This window comes from Pristiophorus japonicus, chromosome 3, assembly GCF_044704955.1.
Source record: "Pristiophorus japonicus isolate sPriJap1 chromosome 3, sPriJap1.hap1, whole genome shotgun sequence".
Lineage (NCBI taxonomy): Eukaryota > Metazoa > Chordata > Chondrichthyes > Pristiophoridae > Pristiophorus > Pristiophorus japonicus.
The window spans coordinates 13582396-13603636 of record NC_091979.1 but is presented as its reverse complement, the minus strand read 5'-3'; the positions used below and the strand labels follow the sequence as shown (position 1 = coordinate 13603636).

At 48.2% G+C, this 21241-nt stretch overlaps 1 protein-coding gene across 12 annotated transcripts in view; it reads left to right on the top strand.

Annotated features, from left to right (window-relative positions):
• The window catches only part of tmem198ab (transmembrane protein 198ab), a 235954-nt gene that overhangs the window by 84539 nt on the left and 130174 nt on the right, over positions 1–21241 (top strand). For 7 of the 12 annotated variants that reach the window (XM_070875186.1, XM_070875182.1, XM_070875188.1 and 4 more), the window contains one exon: positions 2375–2449. The exons of 4 other annotated variants lie outside the window; for them this stretch is intronic. The gene's annotated coding sequence lies outside the window, so the exon portion shown is untranslated. Of the gene's footprint in view, positions 1–2374; positions 2450–4483; positions 4519–21241 lie in introns of those variants that run through there. One more of the 12 variants, XM_070875190.1, reaches the window with a different exon arrangement.

The following is a 21241-nucleotide window of genomic DNA, read 5'->3' as shown; positions in this document are numbered from 1 at the left end:
ACAACAATTGTTCATTGTGATTTATAACCATTCGAAGTGGGTTGAGGTGTTTCCAATGTGGAAAATAACAATAAGTAAAACATTGGACATTTTACGAAAATTATTTTCTTCATTTGGCCTCCCTGAAGAAATTGTTTCAGATAATGGACCACAATTTTGTTCAGAAGAATTTGCACAATTCACGAGCAAAAATGGTGTGAAACATACCAAGATTCCACCATACCATCCTGCTTCGAATGGTGCAGCAGAGCGCACTGTACAAATTGTAAAACATGCCCTCGTAAAAGAAATGTTGGATCCAAATCCAAAGAAATGACAGTTGTCATTGGATCACAAATTGGCTAATTTTTTGATTACATATCGAAATACTCCTCATACAACTACTGGTAGAACACCAGCACAGTTGTTTCTCAAACGACAGCCATGAACCAGATTCTCGTTGTTAAAGCCAAATTTGGCACAATCCGTCGAAGAGACACAATTAAGGCAGAAAGAGAATCAGGATAGAGGTAGAGTAAAAGAGAGAAGTGTGAAATTAAACCAGAAGGTGAGAGTGAAGAACCATCACCATAAATGGTTAAAGTGGTTACCAGGAAGAGTGGTGAAGATATGTGGTCCTCGCACATATTTGGTCAAGATGTTTGATAATGGACAGGTTAGGTTTGTTCATATTGATCATATTTTACCTACAGACATGGAAGGAGTTAAAGTTGGCAATGATTCAATTATTTCTGACTCATCAGATAGTTTTGATACACCAGTAGCAAAGCCTAAACCCAATGTACTGGAAACAAAACCAGGAGAGAATCAGAATGAAAGTCTGAGTCCGAGTCAGGAAAACAAAGAGCCTGAAGTTAGAGTGAGTTCAAATGAAAATCAAGGAAATTCCGTGGAGGAAAACGTTCCTCAGGATGAGCCTCGAATGAGTGTGAAATCGACACCATGTTTGGAAGGCTCTGTTCGAGAGCAAAGGTATCCTCTTTGAAACAGAAAACAAGTGTTGAAGTTAAATTTGTAAATAGGGGAAAAAAATAAGTTTATATCCTGTGTTATGTATAAACAGAAAAGTTATGTATGATGTTTGTTATGATGGCTTCTTCATTAAGGAGGAAGAAGTAGAATGTCTGTAAGCTTGTAATGGTTGTAGCTCCACACTGTGGATGGGGACGTATTGTGTACTGCAAGTGCAGGGTTAATAATAAACAGCCCAGGTAGATTTCCGGAGACTTCCGAGAGAGCTGCCTGCCATGTTAGGAAGCTGTGTGTGCTGTGCTCTGTGAATATATCACAAGTAGGTTAGGCCTATACACATTGGAGTTCAGAAGAATGAGAGGTGATCTTATTGATACTTGTAAGATAATGAGGCAGCTCGACAAGGTGGATGCAGAGAGAATGTTTCCACTCATAGGGGAAACTAAAACTAGGGGACATAGTCTCAGAATAAGGGGTCACCCATTTAAAACTGAGATGAGGAGACATTTCTTCTCTGAGGGTTGTAAATCTGTGGAATTCTCTGCCCCAGAGAGCTGTGGGGGCTGGGTCATTGATTAAATTTAAGGTAGAGGTAGACAGATTTTTGAGAGATAAGGTGATAACGGGTTATGGGGAGCAGGCAGGGAAGTGGACCTGAGTCCATGATCGGATCAGCCATGATCGTATTAAATGGTGGAGCAGGCTCGAGGGGCCGTATGGCCCACTCCTGCTCCTATTTCTTATGCTCTTATGCAGATGTAACAGGTTTTTAGTAAGTGCAGAGGCAGGGAAAGGGGGGGATTGGAGGAAAGAACAAAAGAAAGAAAGACTTGCATTTATATCGCGCTTTTCATGAGCACCGCATGTCTCAAAGCGCTTTATAGCCAATGAAGTACTTTTGGAGTGTAGTCACTGTTGTAATGTGGGAAACGTGACAGCCAGTTGCACACAGCAAGCTCCCACAAACAGCAATGTGATAATGACCAGATAATCTGTTTTTTTAGTGATGTTGATTAAGGGATAAATATTGGCCCAGGACACCGGGGTTAACTCCCCTGCTCTTCTTCGAAATAGTGCCGTGGGATCTTTTGCATCCACCCGAGAGAGCAGACAGGGCCTCGGTTTAACGTCTCATCTGAAAGATGGCCCCTCTGACAGTTCAGCGCTCCCTCAGCACGGCACTGGGAGCATCAGCCTAAATTCTGTGCTCTACAAGGCTCTGGGGTGGGACTTGAACCCACAACCTGCTGACTGAGAGGTGAGAGAGAGGTGAGGCCCTCTGAGCCTCAGCGAACATGACCTGTCAAGGGACCAGTTTAAGACTCGGGTGTCTGACGTACAATGTGAGGTGCACGACATTCTGCTGAACTGTCCAACCCCCCTTTTTCTCCCAACATGAAAGGTTTCCCGCACCGTGTACCCACAGGACATTGGACAGTGGAGACTGCCGATCTGATTGGAGACTGAAGACCAGTCGGTGAGTTGGTGAATTCCGCCTGTTTTATTTTCTGTCAGAGCCTCGGTGCTGGAGTGTTAGAATGAGGCCGGGTATCCTTTGTTATATCTTCAGTACAACTCACAAACACACACACACAACCTGTAAGATGGCTGCTAACATCAGGAACCCCAGTCAGGTGATTCCCTTCTTTATTATTATAGCATGGATAGAGGATTGGCTAACTAACAGAGAACAGAAAGTTGGGATAAATGGTTCATTCTCGGGTTGGCAACCAGTAACTAGTGGGGTGCCGCAGGGATCAGTGCTGGGACCCCAACTATTTATAATCTATATTAACGACTTGGGAGAAGGGACCGAGTGTAACGTAGCCAAGTTTACTGACGATACAAAGATGGGAGGAAAAGCAATGTGTGAGGAGGACACAAAAAATCTGCAAAAGGACGTAGACAAGCTAAGTGAGTGGGCAAAAATTTGGCAGATGAAGTATAATGTTGGGAAGTGTGAGGTTATGCACTTTGGCCGAAAAAAATCAAAGAGCAAGTTATTATTTAAATGGAGAAAGATTGCAAAGTGCCGCAGTACATCGGGACCTGGGGGTACTTGTGCATAAAACACAAAAGGACAGTATGCAGGTACAGCAAGTGATCAGGAAGACCAATGGTATCTTGGCCTTTATTGCAAAGGGGATGGAGTATAAAAGCAGGGAAGTCTTGCGACAGCTATACAAGGTATTGGTGAGACCACACCTGGAATACTGCGTGCAGTTTTGATTTCCATATTTACGAAAGGATAAACTTGCTTTGGAGACAGTTCAGAGACGGTTCACTGGGTTGATTCCGGGGATGAGGGGGTTGACTTATGAGGAAAGGTTGAGTAGGTTGGGCCTCTACTCATTGGAATTCAGAAGAATGAGAGGTGATCTTATCGAAACGTATAAGATTATGAGGGGGCTTGACAAGGTGGATGCAGAGAGGTTGTTTCCACTGATGGGGGAGACTAGAACTAGAGAGTATGATCTTAGAATAAGGGGCCACCCATTTAAAACAGAGATGAGGAGAAATTTCTTCTCTCAGAGGGTTGTAAATCTATGGAATTCAGAGAGCTGTGGAAGCTGGGACATTGAATAAATTTAAGACAGGAATAGATCGTTTCTTAAACGATAAGGGGATAAGGGGCTATGGGGAGTGGGCAGGGAAGTGGAGCTGAGTCCATGATCAGATCAGCCATGATCTTATTGAATGGCAGAGCAGGCTTGAGGGGCCGTATGGCCTACTCCTGTTCCGATTTCTTATGTTCTTATTGTAAACAACACTGGCTACAGTGGCATAGGAGTTCACCAGTTGGAGCTATATATATTACACTTCTCCCTCCTTAATGAAGAAGTAATTATAAAAAGATATGTCCATATCGTTTGTTATGTATAACCATACAAGTTATGTATGATGATTATTTTGTTACAATTATTTCTTCATTAAGGAGGGAGAAGTGTAATATATCTAGCTCCATCTGGTGCACTCCTGTGGCACTGCAGCCGGTGCTGTTTACAACAGTAAAGAAGGGAATCACCTGACTGGGGTTCCTGATGTTAGCAGCCATCTTACATGTTGTGTGTGTGTTTGTGAGTTGTACTGAAGATATAACATCCTTGCATCACCTCAGCCAGTTCTCAATTTGAACCAGGCCGACCGAAGGAGGTGAAAGGGGAGGGAAGGGAGGAAGGAAAAAACTGTCGAGTGAGCCTATCCCGTGCTGTCTGACCGAGGTCTGGGAAATTGAAAGCAACACAGCTGGCTTTCCTTGCTGTCAGCTCATTAATTTTTTTGCAGCACGATAGATAGTGGCTGGATGTTTCAAACAGAGCGTGTGTTGAAATCCCCAGTGACAGAACTGCCCGGTGAACAACATTCAGTTTGGTTGACGTGGTTTGTACAATCAGGCCAGAAAAATCCTGATCCTGATCAACGCTCGGAGCAAAAAGGGCTCAATATTTGGTACGAGTTGTGATACAGAACCATAGATACAGCACGGAAGGAGGCCATTCAGCCCATCATTTTCAGAAGACTTCATAAAGAAGTCCCACATAAGAGGTTAGTGTGCAAAATTAAAGCACCTAGACTGGGGGTAATATACTGGCATGGATTGAAAATTGGTTAACTGACAGGAAGCAGAGAGTAGGAGTAAACAGGTCTTTTTCAGGGTGGCGGGCAGTGACTAGTACCACAGGGATCAGTGCTGGGGCCCCAGCTATTCACAATATATTTATAAATAATTTGGATGAGGGAACCAAATGTAATATTTCCAAGTTTGCTGATGACACAAAACTAGGTGGGATTGTGAGTTGTGAGGAGGATGCAAAGACGCTGCAAGATGAGTTAGACAGGTTGAGTGAGTGGACAAACACTTGGCAGATGCAGCATAACGTGGATAAATGTGAAGTTATGCACTTTGGTAGGAAAAATCTAAAGACACAGTATCATTTAAATGGTGATGGCTTGGGAAGTGTCGATGTACAGAGGGACCTGGGTGTCCTTGTACACCAGTCATTGAAAGCAAAGATGCAGGTGCAGCAAGCAGTTAGGAAGGCTAATGGTATGTTGGCCTTCATTGCAAGAGGATTTGAGTACAGGAGCAAGGACCATGGTAAATTTGTAGGGCTATGGGGAAAGAACGGTGGTGGGGGGTTGGGGGTGGGGGGGGAGTGGAGGAAGTGGGATTAATTGGATAGCTCTAGCAAAGAGCCGGGAACAGGTATGATGGGCTGAATGGCTTCCTTCCATGCTGCATCTCTCTATGGTTCTATATCACAGACCGTACCCAATATTAGAAACATAGAAAATAGGAGCAGTTATACAGGGCCATGGTAAAATATTGTGTGCAGTTTTGGTCTCCTTACCTAAGGAAGGGTATACTTGCCATAGAGGGAGTGCAGCGAAGGTTCACCAGACTGATTCCTGGGATGGCAGGACTGTCGTATGAGGAGAGATTGGGTCGACTAGACCTGTATTCACTCGAGGTTAGAAGAATGAGAGGGGATCTCATTGAAACGTTAAAAATTCTGACGGGGTTGGACAGACTGGATGCGGGGAGGAAGTTTCCCCCGGGCTGGGAAGTCTAGAACAAGGGGTCACAGTCTCAGGATACGGGGTAGGAAATTTAGGACCGAGATGAGGAGAAATGTTTTCACCCAGAGGGTGGTGAACCTGGGGAATTCTCTACCACAGAAGGCTGAGGAGGCCAAGTCACTGAATATATTTAAGAGTGAGATGGATAGATTTCTAGAAACAAAAGGCATCAAGGGGTATGGGGAGAATGCGGGAATATGGTGTTGAGATAGAGGATCAACCATGATCATCTTGAATGGCGGTGCAGGCTAGAAGGGCCGAATGGCCCTGTATAACTGCTCCTATTTTCTATGTTTCTAATATTGGGTACGGTCTGTGATATAGAACCATAGAGAGATGCAGCATGGAAGGAAGCCATTCAGACCATCATACCTGTTCCCGGCTCTTTGCTGGAGCTATCCAATTAATCCCACTTCCTCCACTCCCCCCCCCACCCCCAACCCCCCCACCACCGTTCTTTCCCCATAGCCCGACAAATTTTTCCCTTTCAAGTACACTGCCCTCGGCCCCTTCATGGTCTCTAAATTGTCACACTGCTTGTCCGACATCCAGTTTTGGATGAGCAGAAATGTTCTCCAATTGAATATTGTGAAGACCGAAACCGATGTTTTCGGTCCCCGTCACAAACTCCGTTCCCTAGCCACCGACTCCATCCCTCTCCCCAACTCCTGTCTGAGGCTGAACCAGACTGTTCGCAACTTTGGTGTTATATCGGACCCTGAAATGAGCTTTCGATCACATAGACGCGGCATAACTAAAACCGCCTATTTCCACCTCTGTAACATCGCCCGTCTCCGCCCCTTGCCTCAGCTCATCCGCTGCTAAAACCCTCATCCATGCCTTTGTTACCTCCAGACTTGACTATTCCAACGCACTCCTGGCTGGCCTCCCACATTCTACCCTGAGCAAACTAGAGGTGATCCAAAATTCGACTGCTCGTGTCCTAACTCGCACCAAGTCCCGCTCACCCGTCACCCTCTGTAGCTCGCTGACCTACATTGGCTCCCGGATAAGCAACGCCTCGATTTCAAAATTCTCACCCTTATTTTCAAATCCCTTCACAGTCTTGCTCCTCCCTATCTCTGTAATCCCCACCCACCCTTTCCGTCAACCACTGTCTGTCCCACCTGTGACAGAGACTGTAATTCCCGTATTGGACTGTTCAGTCACCAAGGAACCCACTTTTAGAGTGGAAGCAAGTCTTCCTCGATTTCGAGGGACTGCCTGTGATGATGAATCTCCTCCAGCCCCACAACACCTTGAGATGTCTGCGCTCCTCAAATTCTGCCCTCCTAAGCATCCCTGATTATAATCACTCAACCATCGGTGGCCGTGCCTTCAGCTGCCTGGGCCCCAAGCTCTGGAGCTCGCTGCCTAAACCTCTCCGCCTCTCTTTCCTCCTTCAAGGCTCTCCTTAAAACCTACCTCTGTGACCAAGCACCTGCGCTAATTTCTACTTCAGCGGCCCGGTGTCAAACCTTTTTATCTGATAATCCTCCTGTGAAGGGCCTTGGGACATTTCACTACGTTAAAGGCGCTATATAAATACAAGTTGTTGTTGTTATTCAATTCTCTTTGGAATGTTACTTTTGAATCTGCTTTCTTTGAAGCAGCGCTTTCCAGATCACATAACTGACACCTACAATTAGTTTATGATCAATGTTCCCGCTACGGTGCGCGAGCGCGCGACTGCGCATCAATCCAGGCGTCCCGCGCAGGCCGCTCACAAGCCGGAAGAGATGCGGCAAATTTAAAGGGACCACGCGCGAAATAAAATGAGAGGGAACATTGTTTATGACTCGGCAATAAATGGCACGTCTGGCTCGGAGTCATAAGCACATAAGAAATAGGAGCAGGAGTCGGCCATTCGGCCCCTCGAGCCTGCTCCGCCATTCAATAAGATCATGGCTGATCTGATCACAGTCTCAGGATACGGGGTAGGAAATTTAGGACCGAGATGAGGAGAAATTTCTTCACTCAGAGGGTGGTGAACCTGTGGAATTCTCTACCACAGAAGGCTGTGGAGGCCAAGTCACTGAATATATTTAAGAGGGAGATAGATAGATTGCTAGAAACAAAAGGTATCAAGGGGTATGGGGAAAAAGCGGGAATACGGTGTTGAGATAGAGGATCAGCCATGATCATATTGAATGCCGGTGCAGGCTCGAAGGGCCGAATGGCCTACTACTGTTCCTATTTTCTATGTTTCTATGATCTTGGAATCAGCTCCACTTCCCTGCCCGCTCCCCATAACCCTTTATTCCCTTATCACTCAAAAATCTGTCTATCTCCGCCTTAAATATTTTCAATGACCCAGCCTCCACAGTTCTCTGGGGCAGAGAATTCCACAGATTTACATCCCTCTGAGAGAAGAAATTTCTCTTCATCTCAGTTTTAAATGGGCGGCCCCTTATTCTGAGACTATGTCCCCTAGTTTTAGTTTCCCATATGGGTGGAAACATCCTCTCTGCATCCACCTTGTCGAGCCCCCTCATTATCTTATATGTTTCAATAAGAGTCCTGCCTCAGAGAGGCCTCTTACGTAATCATATTTGTTTTCTTACATATTCTTCCTCGGGATGTGGTTAATGCTCCAGCATTATTGCCCTTTGTTAGTTGCCTCGGGGGCAGTAGGAGTCGCTATGTAGTGGGAGACTGGAGTCACGAGTAGGCCGGACCAGGTAGGGTCGGCCGATTCCTCTTTCCCTGAAGGGCTTCGATGGGACGGTTGGGGTTTTAACCACAATTACAAATCATCATCATCATAGGCAGTCCCTCTGAATCGAGGAAGACTCGCTTCCACTCTAAAACTGAGTTCTTAGGTGGCTGAACAGTCCAATACGGGAATTACAGTCTCTGTCACAGGTGGGACAGACAGTGGTTTGAGGGAAAGGGAGGGTGGGACTGGTTTGCCGCACACTCCTTCCGCTGCCTGCACTTGGTTTCTGCATGCTCTCGGCGACGAGACACGAGGTGCTCAGCGCCCTCCCGGATGCACTTCCTCCACTTAGGGCGGTCTTTGGATTGGGATTCCCAGGTGCCGGTGGGGGATGTTGCATTTTATCAAGGAGGCTTTGAGGGTGTCCCTGTAACGTTTCCTCTGCCCACCTGGGGGCTCACTTGCCATGTAGGAGTTCCGAGTAGAGCACTTGCTTTGGGAGTCTTGTGTCAGGCATGCGAACAATGTGGCCCGCCCAGCGGAGCTGGTCGAGTGTGGTCAGTGCTTCGATGCTGGGGATGTCGGCCTGATCGAGGACGCTGACGTTGGTGCGTCTGTCCTCCCAGGGGATTTGTAGGACGATGACTGACGGGGAAAGACCCCCCGTCTCCACCACCAGTCTGTCCCACCCAACTGAGATACCTTGTGTGGCACGATACATACTCTCCCCACCTCACCCAAAAAAACAAGTGATCTCATGGGGGAGTGGTGAAAAACCTGATTAATAAAACGAATTAAAATCTGTATCGATGATTTGGATGGGGGGGAACCAAATACATAGAAAATAGATGCAGGAGTAGGCCATTCGGTCCTTCGAGCCTGCACCACCATTCGCTATGATCATTGTTGATATAATGTAGTATATCCAAGTTTGCTGATGATACAAAGCTAGGTGGGAATGTAAGTTGTGAGGAGGATGCAAAGAGACTTCAAGGGGATAGAGACAGGCTGAGTGAGTGGGCAAGAACATGGCAAATAGAATATAGGGCCCAAGTTTCCACATGATTTGCGCCTGATTTTTAGGAGCAACTGGTGGAGAACGGACTATCTTAGAAATCGCAATTCTCCACATTTTTTTTTCTGCAGCTCTAGTCAGGTAGAACAGTTCTACTTTGGAACAGAATTTTTTCTTCAAAAGGGGGCGTGTCCGGCCACTGACGCCTGATTTGAAAGTTTCCACAGTGAAAACGTACTCCAAACTAACTTAGAATGGAGCAAGTGAAGATTTTTGTAGAATTGAAAAAACCTGTTCTACACATTAAAAAATCAGGCGCAGGTTACAAATTAGGCGTCCAGAACGAGGGTGGGGGGGGGAAGGGAAGTCATTAAATTCTACAATAAATCCTTATTTATACTTATACAAATATTATACAAATAAATCCAACCTGAATAAACATTTATAAGCAAAGAAAAGATTAAATAAACCATCTTCCTACCTGTGTGAAAGTGCTTCAGCCAGCCTCACAAGTTCGTTCGTTCGTTCCCGAGGGCGGGAGGGAGGGAGTGCGGGCCCGCCCGAATGCAGCGGGGGGGGGGGGGGGGAGGAAGGGGTTCCAGATGGCGGGCGGGAAGGGGAGACAGTGAGAAGGCTGCAGGAAGCCTCAGTGCTGATGTGCTGATGGCAATGTGCTTTTATTGAAAAATGTTCAAAAATTAAACAGCTACAAAGAACTACAAAAATGGCCGAGTGCCAATGTTTCCTTCACACTGCGCGAACGCTCCAACGCGCACGCGCAGGGTTGCCGGCAGGAAAAAAACTAATTTAAATAGTACCCGCCCCCTCCCACTTACAAAATTGGCGCGAGTGTAGGCTCCGCCCCCCTGGGCGCCGCGCCAAACAGACAAGGAGCTGCAGGGCGCTCCAGAATCGCGAGTTTTTTTTCCGGCGCCGTTTTAGGCGCGAAAAACGGGCGCCCAGCTCGGAGGGGCGCCCGTTTTCTATCGTGTGGAAACTTGGGCCCATAATGTGGAGAAATGTGAAGTTATCCACTTTGGCAGTCAAAATAAAAAAGCAGAGTATTTTTTAAATGGTGAGAGATTGGGAAATGTTGGTGTTCAGAGGGACCCGGATGACCTTGTACACAAATCGCTAAAAGTTAACATGCAGGTACAGCAAGCAATGAGGAAAGCAAATGGTATGTTGGGCTTTATTACAAGAGGATTTGAGTATAAGAGTAAAGACGTCTTATTGCAATTATATTGGGCCCTGGTGAGACCGCACCTGGAGTATTGTGCACAGTTTTGGTCTCCTTACCTAAGGAAGGATATACTTGCCATAGAGGGAGTGCAGCGAAGGTTCACCAGACTGATTCCTGGGATGGAGGGATTGTCCTATGAGGAGAGATTGAGCAGACTAGGCTGATATTCTCCAGAGTTTAGAAGAATGAGAGGTGATCTCATTGAAACATATACAATTCTTACAGGGCTTGACAGGGTAGATGCAGGGAGGATGTTTCCTCTGGCTGGGGAGCCTAAAACCAGGGGTCACAGTCTTAGAATAAGCAGTCGACCATTCTTATGTTCTTAAAACCCCACGCCAATTTGGGGGGGTGAAAAATCTGGGAAATTCCTCTCCGACCCCATGTACACAAATCATTTGAAACTGATGCACTGGTGCAAAAAACTACCATAAAGGCGAATGGAATGTTGGCCTTTATCGCCAGGGGGCTGGAATACAAAGGGAAGATGTGATGCGTCATTTGTAAAAAGCCATGGTCATCATCATCATCATCATAAGCAGTCCCTCGCCATCGAGGAAGACTTGCTTCCACTCTAAAAGGTCAGTTCTCAGGTGACTGAACGGTCCTATACGGGAATTACAGACCCTGTCACAGGTGGGATAGACAGACAGTGGTTGAAGGAAAGGTTGGGTGGGGAGTCTGGTTTGCCGCACGCTCCTTCCGCTGCCTGCGCTTGATTTCTGCATGCTCTCGGCGACGAGACTCGAGGTGCTCAGTGCCCCCCCCGGATACACTTCCTCCACTTAGGGCGGTCTTTGGCCAGGGACTCCCAGGTGTTATGTATGTAAACTTTATAATAGTGTAAGACTTTCCACCAGGGGGTGCACTGTTGGAGACCCAAGGGTCACCTGCACACCCCGTGAAAGCAAGTATAAAATGTTGGCTTGCCAGGCTGCTTCTCCACTCTGATTAAAGAGACTAAGGTCACATCAGTTTGAGCTTACAGCACACAGTCTTGTGGAGTTATTCTGAACATAACAGTGGAGATGTTGCACTTTACCAGGGAGGCTTTGAGGGTGTCCTTGAAACATTTTCTCTGCCCACCTGGGGCTCGCTTGTCATGTAGGAGTTCCGAGTAGGGCGCTTGCTTTGAGAGTCTCGTGTCGGGCATGTGGACAATGTGGCCCGCCCAACGGAGCTGGTCGAGTGTGGTCAGTGCTTCGATGCTGGGGATGTTGGCCTGGTCGAGGGCACTGACGTTGGTGCGTCTGTCCTCCCAGGGGATTTGCAGGATCTTGCGGAGACATCGTCGGTGGTACAGACCCCAGCTAGAGCACCGCGTTCAGTCCTGGACCTTGCATCTCAGGAAGGATATATTGGCCTTGGAGAGCATGCAGCGCAGATTCATCTGTCTCACCCAGGGTCAAGCGGGTTACTTTATGAGGGCAGGTCTCATGAACTTGACTTGTAATGAGTACAGGAGATTGAGGGGTGATCTGAACGAGGTGGTTAAAATGTTAAATAGATTCAATGGGAGAGATAGAAAGAAACAATCTCCTCTGGCGGATGAATCAACGACGAGGGGGACATGATCTTAAAATCGGAGCTAGGCCGTTCAGGAAAAAGAAAGAAAGACTTGCATTTATATAGCGCCTTTCATGACTACCGGACGACTCAAAGCGCCTTACAGCCAATGCAATACTTTTGGAGTGTAGTCACTGTTGTAATGTGGAAACACGGCATCCAATTTGCACACAGCAAGCTCCCACAAACAGCAATGTCATAATGACCAGATGATCTGTTTTTGGTGATGTTGATTGAGGGATAAATAATGGCCCCAAGACACTGGGGAGAACTCCCCTGCTCTACTTCAAAATAGTGCCATGGGATCTTTTACATCCACCCAAGAGGGCAGACGGGGCCTCGGTTTAACGTCTCATCCAAAAGACGGCACCTCCGACAGTGCAGCGCTCCCTCAGCACTGCACTCGGAAAGTCAGCTTTGATTTATGTGCTCAAGTCCCTGGAGTGGGACTTGAACCCACAACTTTCTGACTCAGAGGTGAGTGTGCTGCCCCCTGAGACTTAGCTGACACTCAGGAAGCACTTCTTCAGCTAAAGGGTATTGGAAAACTGGAACTCACTCCCCCAAAAAGCTGTTGAGGCTTGGAGCTCTCATGATTGAGATTGATTGAGATTACTAGATTTCTGTTGGGTCAGGGTAGCACGGGGCATGGAGCCAAGGAGGGTAAATGGAGTTTATAAGGGAACATAACCTTAAAACTACAGCTATGCCGTTCAGGGGCGACGTCAGAACATAAGAACATAAGAACACAAGAAATAGGAGCAGGAGTCGGCCATTAGGCCCCTTTAGCCTGCTCCGCCATTTAATAAGATCATGGCTGATCTGATCATGGACTCAGCTCCACTTCCCTGCCCGCTCCCCATAACCCTTTACTCCCTTATCGCTCAAAAATCTGTCTACCTCCACCTTAAATATAGTCAATGACCCAGCTTCCACAGCTCTCTGGGGCAGAGAATTCCAAAGATTTACAACCCTCTGAGAGAAGAAATTCCTCCTCATCTCAGTTTCAAATGGGCAGCCTCTTATTCTGAGACTATGTTTTAGTTTCCCCTAGTTTTAGTTTCCCCTACGAATGGAAATATCCTCTCTGCATCCACCTTGTCGAGATCCCTCATGATCTTATATGTTTCAATAAGATCACCTCTCATTCTTGTGAACTCCAATGAGTATAGGCCCAACCTCCTCAACCTATCCTCATAAGTCAACCCTCTCATCTCCAGAATCAACCCAGTGAACCTTCTCTGAACTGCCTCCAATGCAAGTATATCCTTCCTTAATACGGAGACCAAAACTGCACGCAGTACTCCATGTGTGGCCTCACCAATACCCTGTACAGTTGTAGCAGGACTTCTCTGCTTTTATACTCTGTCCCCCTTGCAATAAAGGCCAACATTCCATTTGCCTTCCTGTTTATCTATTCAGGGATACCGACTGTGAGTAATTTTGGCTCATTTTTGAGCCATCATCATTTTAGCCCTGGAGCAGAATTCTACTCGAACATGATTGGTGGTACAGCTGCAATTTTTTCAGTCCTTATCTTCTGGTTAGTTGTCCTATACGGCCCCACATGTGTCAAAGACGGGGGCATTGTTGCTTTAAGTGGGCTATTTAAAGATGAATAAGCACACGATTTCTGGGTGGGTATTTGAGCATTGAGGAGCTCCCAATACCACCACATCTGCAAAAATAACTTTAATTACACAGACACCATTGAAGTGCTAATTGTAACCTGCTGTGTTGTGAGTTGGAGGAGAAAAGACGTCTTGTCAGTGGTGTAGGAGGGGATGGCGAGTGGGTCTGTGTGATCAGGGGCTGTGTGTCGTGGTTGCGAGGAGTGCTGTGAGCTCTGGAAAAGGAGTGTATTTCTCAATGAGCATTCTTAACCCATTTACTGGCAGGATAAGCAATATAGAAACATAGAAATTTTCAGCGCTGAAGGAGATCATTTCGGCCCATCGTGTCCATGCCGGCCGACAAAGAGCCGCACGGCCCTCGGTCAGCAGCCCTGAAGGCTACATATAAACCCATGAAAACCGAACAATGACGGAAAGGCAAAGAGCACCCGGCCCAACCAGTCCATCCCCACACAACAGCGACACCCCTTACACTGAAACATTCTACACTCCACCCCAACCGGAGTCATGTGATCAACTGGGAGAAGTAAAAAAAAACAGATAAAAACCCAGGCCAATTTAGGGAGAAAAAAATTTGGAAAAATTCCTCTCCGACCCATCCAAGCGATCGAAACTAGTCCAGGAGATCACCCTGGCCGTATTCTATTCCCTGCAGTACTTACCGTTATATCTGCTCCGTCCAACAAAAGGTCATCCAGTCTAATCCCAATTACCAGCTCTAGGTCCGTAACCCTGCAGGTTACGGCACATTAGTGCCCATCCAACCATCACTTAAATGTGTTGAGGGTTTCTGCATCCACCACTCTTTCGGGCAGCGAGTTCCAGATCCCCACAACCCTCTGGGTAAAGAAGCCCCGCCTCAAATCCCCTCTGAACCTTCCACCAATCACCTATTAGAGGAGAGCAGCCAGTGACAGAGGCCATGTACCTGCTCTGACCCTGAGTCCTGTTCGCCCTCACCCCCCGCACCCCCCCCAGTGCTCGCTGACCTACACTGGCTCCCGGTGCCCAGGCCCCTCCATTTTAAAATTCTCTTGCTTCCAAAGCCCTCCATTTCTCGCCCCTCCCCCTACCACTGTAAACTCCTGCAGCCTTACAACGCTCCCACATCTCTGCATTGCACCAGTTCCGACCTCTTGCGGATCTTAATCGCTCAACCATTGGCGGCCGTGCCTTCAGCTGCCTGAGCCCCAAGCTCTGGAACTCCGTCCCTAAACCTCTCCACCCTCTCTTTCATAAGAACACAAGAAATAGGAGCAGGAGTAGGCCACCAGGCCCCTCGAACCTGCTCCACCATTTAATAAGATCATGGCTGATCTGATCATGGACTCTTCCCTGTCCGCTCCCCATAACTCTTGGCTCCCTTATCGCTCAAAAATCTGTCCGCCTTAAATATATTCAATGACCCAGCCTCCACAGCTCCCTGGGGTAGAGAATTCCAAAGATTCACGACCCTCTGAGAGAAGAAATTCCTCCTCATCTACGTTTGAAATGGGCGGCCCCTTATTCTAAGACTATGTCCCCTAGTTTTAGTTTCCCCTATGAGTGGAAATATCCAGTTTTGGTCTCCGAATTTAAGGAAGGATATACTTGCATTGGAGGCTGTTCAGAGAAGGTTCACTGGGTTGATTCCGGAGATGAGGGGGTTGACTTATGAAGAAAGGTTGAGTAAGTTGGGCCTATACACATTGGAGAATGAGAGGTGATCTTATTGAAATATATAAGATAATGAGGGGGCTTGACAAGGTGGAGGCAGAGAAAATGTTTCCACTCAAAGGGGAAACTAAAACTAGGGGACATAGTCTCAGAATAAGGAGCCGCCCATTTAAAACTGAGATGAGGAGGAATTTCTTCTCTCTGAGGGTTGTAAATCCGTGGAATTCTCTGCCCCAGAGAGCTGTGGAGGCTGGGACATTGAATATATTTAAGGTGGAGATAGACAGATTTTTGAGCGATAAGGGAGTAAAGTGTTATGGGGAGCGGGCAGGGAAGTGGAACTGAGTCCATGATCAGATCAGCCATGGTCTTATTGAATGGCGGAGCAGGCTCAAGGGGCCGTATGGCCTACTCCTGCTCCTATTTCTAATGGTCTTATGTTCTAAAGCTCGGACCACCTGTTTTCACAGGCGTTCCCATCAGGGGGCGCTACGGGTTGGGCGGCAACCGAAATTGAGCCGGTGTCGCAACCAGGTACATTGCACACACCGGCTCGCCTCTCCGCGGTGGAAATGCCCTGCCTTTCCCCCCGCCCCCTACCCCCCCACACACCATCGATACCGGCACCGAATGCCCCGGCGGGGCATTAGTGCTTTCCGCCGCCATTGGCGCCCCTCCGGGGCACTACCAGGGGCGGCAGAAGACCGAATATCCGCCCCCAAATGTCTTTGTCTTGGGAAGGTGACTGGTAAACCCAACTCAATCCTACGAGAGGCCGGCTCGTGGATGTTTTCAAGTCCTTGTTCCTTCTCTACCCAGTCAAGGAACTTCTGTCTCCAGCAGGAAGTGTAACATCCTCATGGGAGCTCCATCGCAAGAGGCCTGCAGTGGTTCGAGGAGAAGGTGCCCGCCACATTCCGTGGGCAAGTAGGGATTAGGAATGGGCAAGAACTATGGCGTTGCCAGTATAGCTCCTATACAGTAGACACCTCAAATCGCTGGAGAAATACCGCCAACGATGCCCCTGCAGGATCCTGCAAATCCCCTGGGAGGACAGACACGCCAACGTCAGTGCCCTCGATCAGACCAACATCCCCAGCATCGAAGCACTGACCACACTCGACCAGCTCCGTTGGGCGGGCCACATTGTTCGCATGCCTGACACAAGACTCCCCAAAGCAAGCGCTCTACTCGGAACTCCTACACGGCAAGCGAGCCCCAGGTGGGCAGAGGAAACGTTACAAGGACACCCTCAAAGCCTCCTTGATAAAATGTAACATCCCCACCGACACCTGGGAGTCCCTGGCCAAAGACCGCCCCAAGTGGAGGAAGTGCATCCGGGAGGGAGCTGAGCTCCTCGAGTCTCGTCGCCGAGAGCATGCAGAAATCAAACGCAGACAGCGGAAGGAGCGTGCGACAAACCAGTCCCACCCACCCCTTCCCTCAACCACTGTCTGTCCCACCTGTGACAGAGACTGTAATTCCCGTATTGGACTGTTCAGTCACCTAAGGACTCACTTTTAGAGTGGAAGCAAGTCTTCCTCGATTTCGAGGGACTGCATGTGATGATGATGATATCCCAAAAGCAAAGATATATATAATAAAATCCTCATAGTGCTAATGGCACAATTCTGAAAGTGACTTTCATAAAAATGTAGCGATTCAGTTTAAAATAAAGAAAGACTTGTATTTGTATAGCGCCTTTCACGACCACCGGATGTCCCAAAGCGCTTTACAGCCAATGAAGTACTTTTTGAAGTATAGTCACTGTTGTAATGTGAGAAACGCAGCAGCCAATTTGCGCACAGCAAGCTCCCACACACAGCAATGTGATAACGGCCAGAGAATCTGTTTTTGAACAAAGTTGGTTGAGGGATAAATATTGGCCCAGGACACCGGGGATAACTCCCCTGGTCTTCTTCGAAATAGTGGCCGTGGGACCTTTTACGTCCACCTGAGAGGGCAGACGGGGCCTCGGTTTAATGTCTCATCTGAAAGACGGCACCTCCGACAGTGCAGTGCTCCCTCAGCACTGACAGCCGAGATTATGTGATCAAAATTCTCTGGAATATTCTTGAGTTGGAAGGACTGAGGGACACGATGCAGTTTTTTTTCCCGCAGCGAGTTGTTGTGATTGGGAACGCGCTGCCTGAAAGGGCGGTGGGAGCAGATTCAATAGTGACTTTCAAAAGGGAGTTGTGATGTACGCTTGAAAAGGAAAAATTTGCAGGGCTGCGGGGGAAAGCTCGGGGGTGGGGATGGCGGGTGCTCGGGGGGAGTCTAATTGGTTAGCTCTTTGAAAGAACTGAATGGCCTCCCTCTGCGATGTAAGGTTCTGTGAGTCAGGAGTTCTGATACAAGCTCGTGTTGGATGATACGGTAACGTGGGGGAAGCAGAGCGAGAGAGTTCGATGGCAGATGCGTAACGCGATCAATGACAGTGGCTTAACTGAGCTTCTAAATGAAGAAGTGCCTCGAGCCGTCATTCCCTGTGTAACTAATCATAGCTGTCACTGTTCAAGCAGATGCAACCCGTCAGCCTTGAGCTTTTAAACTTCATCATCATCGGCAGTCCCTCGGAATCGAGGAAGACTTGCTTCCACTCTTAACATGAGTCCTTCGGTGGCTGAACAGTCCAATACGAGAGCCACAGTCCCTGTCACAGGTGGGACAGACAGTGGTTGGAGGAAAGGGTGGGTGGGACTGGTTTGCCGCACGCTCCTTCCGCTGCCTGCGCTTGGTTTCTGCACGCTCTCGGCGACGAGACTCAAGGTGCTCAGCGCCCTCCCGGATGCTCTTCCTCCACTTAGGGCGGACTGGTCTTTGGCCAGGGACTCCCAGGTGTCAGTGGGGATGTTGCACTTGATCAGGGAGGCTTTGAGGGTGTCCTTGTAACCTTTCCTCTGCCCACCTTTGGCTCATTTGCCGTGAAGGAGTTCCGAGTAGAGCGCTTGCTTTGGGAGTCTCGTGCCTGGCATGTGGACAATGTGGCCCGCCCAGCAGAGTTGATCCAGTCTGGTCAGTGCTTCAATGCTGGGGATGTTGGCTCGATTTGAACCGGCAACAGTGGTACAGCTTCCCGTCTGTCTCCACTGTTTCATTCAGTGAACGTGATGGCCCTTCATTCAAAGGCTGGCTCTGGGTGACAGAGTGTCCCCAACACACAGGTGCTCCAACAGGTTACATGGGGTCTTCAGCGCAGAAAGCCCGTCTTCTTCTCCTTAGACAGTCCCTTGGGGTTGAGGATGACTCACTCCTGCAACTCAAAATGAGTTCTCAGGTGTTCCGGTCTGTTGCTGTTGTGGTTGTCCATCAGGTCTTGTGTAATCCTTGCCACTGGACCAAGACCGAGCTCTGTCAAGCCCGTGTGGTGGCTGGTGTGCAACGGCCACCACACGTTAAAAAATCCACGCACAGGCATCTTCCACCCCTCAGGATGTAGTTCAGGATCTGGAATATTAGGTCCTTCATTGAAATACCTGTGAACTCATCCCTTTTTGGCGTGGAAGTAAGTCATCCTCGTTTCGAGGAATCTGCCTATGATGATGATGTCCATCAGGGTTCCTGACGTTCCAGGACCAGAACTTCTCCTTAAAGGCTGGAAGATGCCCATGCCGGAATTCTTTTATCGTGGAGTGGCCGTTGCACATCAGCCACTCCACACGGGCTTTACTGAGCAATGTCTTGGTCCAATGGCGAGGGGATCGGAGATGATTGCAGATCAGGCTCCGCTGCATGTACCTAGTACACACACACACACACACTCATATTCCTACAGTCCCCGTCCTTCCCTCCCTCAGGTTTTCTCTCCCTGAGATCCGAGGGAAAGTAGAAAGTTGGATCCAAAATTGCCTCAGTGGCAGGAAGCAAAGGGTAATGGTCGATGGGTGTTTTTGTGACTGGAAGGCTGTTTCCAGTGGGGTTCCTCAGGGCTCGGTACTTCAGTGTTAAGAGAGAAAGAACTTGCCTTTCTATGGGGCCTTTCACGAATACCGGACGTCTCAAAGTGCTTTACAGCCAATGAAGTACTTTTTGAAGTGTAGTCACGATTGTAATGTCGGAAACGTGGCAGCCAATTTGCGCACAGCCTCAGTTTTACATCTCGACTGATAGATGTCAACTCTGACAGTGCAGTGCTCCCTCGGTCATCCTGGATTTGGGCTCAAATCTCCGGAGTGGACAGCCTTCTGACTCAGAGGCGAGAGCGCTGCCCACTGAGATAAGGTGGAACTCTCTGTTCCAACCGTCTTTCGGATGAGTGGTTAAACCGAGGCCCTGACTGCCCTCTCAGGTGGACGTAAAAGATCTCACGGCCACTAGTCAAAGAAAAGCAGAGGGTGTTCTCTCCTGTGTCTTGTCCAATAGAAAGACTACCCTGTTCTTCTTCGAAATAGCGGACATGGGATCTTTTACGTCCAGCCGAGAGAGCAGACGGGGCCTCGGTTTAACGTCTCATCCAAAAGACGACACCTCCAACAGTGCAGCACTCCCTCGGCACTGCCAGCCTAGATTTATGTGCTCAAGTCTCTGGAGTGGGACTTGAACCCACAACCGAGAGTGCTGTCCACTGAGCCACAGCTGACTCACAATAGTGTGAAATTTCGAGGAGAGATTGCACAAATCAGGGTTGCATTCCCGAGAATTTAGGAAGTTAAGGGTTATTTGATCAAAGTTTTCAGAATATTAAGGGGAACCGATAGGGTAGAGAGAGATAAACTATTTCTGCTGGTTGGGGAGTCTAGGACTAGGGGGCATAGTCTAAAAATTAGAGCCAGACCTTTGAGGAGTGAAAAGGGTGATAGACATTTGCAATTCTCTTTTGTAAACGGCAATTGATGTTCGATCAATTGTTAATTTTAAATCTGAGATTGATAGATTTTTGTTAACCAAATGTATTAAGATATATGGGCCAAATGGAGTTAGGTTGAAGATTAGCCAGAATGGCGGAACAGGCTCGAGGGGCTGAATGGCCTCCTCCTGTTCCTGTGTAACAGCTCGAGGGGCTGAATGGCCTCCTGTTCCTATGTAACAAACACGAGGGGCTGAATGGCCTCCTCCTGTTCCTGTGTAACAGACTCGAGGGGCTGAATGGCCTCCTTCTGTTCCTGTGCAGCAGGCTCGAGGGGCTGAATGGCCTCCTGTTCCTATGTAACAGACTCGAGGGGGTGAATGGCCTCCTCCTGTTCCTGTGTAACAGACTCGAGGGGCTGAATGGCCTCCTCCTGTTCCTGTGCAGCAGGCTCGAGGGGCTGAATGGCCTCCTGTTCCGATGTAACAGACTCGAGGGGGTGAATGGCCTCCTCCTGTTCCTGTGTAACAGACTCGAGGGGTTGAATGGCCTCCTCCTGTTCATAAAAATATAGAAACATAGAAAATAGGTGCAGGAGTAGGCCATTCGGCCCTTCGAGCCTGCACCACCATTCAATAAGATCATGGCTGATCATTCACCTCAGTACCCCTTTCCTGCTTTCTCTCCATACTCCTTGATAACTTTAGCCGCAAGGGCCATATCTAACTCCCTCTTGAATATATCCAACGAACTGGCCTCTGTGGTGGAGAATTCCACAGGTTCACAATTCTCTGAGTGAAGAAGTTCCTCCTCATCTCAGTCCTAAATGGCTTACCCCTTATCCTTAGACTGTGGCCCCTGGTTTTGGACTTTCCCAACATCGGGAACATTCCTCCTGCATCAAACCTGTCCGGTCATAAGAACATAAGAACATAAGAATTAGGAACAGGAGTAGGCCATCTAGCCCCTCGAGCCTGCCCTGCCATTCAACAAGATCATGGCTGATCTGGCCGTGGACTCAGCTCCACTTACCCGCCCGCTCCCCATAACCCTTAATTACCTTATTGGTTAAAAATCTATCTATCTGTGATTTGAATACATTCAATGAGCTAGCCTCAACTCCTTC